Source organism: Nothoprocta perdicaria, unplaced genomic scaffold (genome assembly GCF_003342845.1).
Source record: "Nothoprocta perdicaria isolate Ctin4 unplaced genomic scaffold, notPer1 scaffold_614, whole genome shotgun sequence".
NCBI classification, from domain to species: Eukaryota; Metazoa; Chordata; class Aves; order Tinamiformes; family Tinamidae; genus Nothoprocta; species Nothoprocta perdicaria.
Genome location: NW_020455882.1, coordinates 9,014 through 9,503, shown reverse-complemented (window position 1 = coordinate 9,503; position 490 = coordinate 9,014).

Genomic DNA, 490 nt, shown 5'->3' with positions numbered 1-490 from the left:
CGGGGGTGGGGGGGGTGGGGGGGCTTCCAGTTCCTCTTGGTCGGGGGTCTTGTTTCCAAGGGGGACGCATTGAGGGATAATATATAATCTCCGTGCATTTATATAGAGAGCAGCTGATGATCTACAAGAGATGATACTGAACTACAGGATTCCCACTCCGTCCTAGTCATCCTTATTTTGCATCTTTTTAATCAGCTATATATTTGAAAAGAGAGAGCAAATATCTATATATCTATATCTATAGCTATAGCCACCTGATTTTGTTATAATTTTACTAAATCTATATATCTCTAGACTTGTTGAGATGCTGGCGAGGTGGTGCCTGCACCGCTTCCCTGGGGCGCTCGTGGCTCACGGGAGTTTTTAGTGACTGACTGAATGAATGTTAAAAGTCTTTTTAAAAACCAACAGCTCCTTCCTGACACTCTGGATTTTAACGATTTAGAAACCCCAGAACCGCGCTCGGCCTTTGGGACGCGCCGAGTCTTCC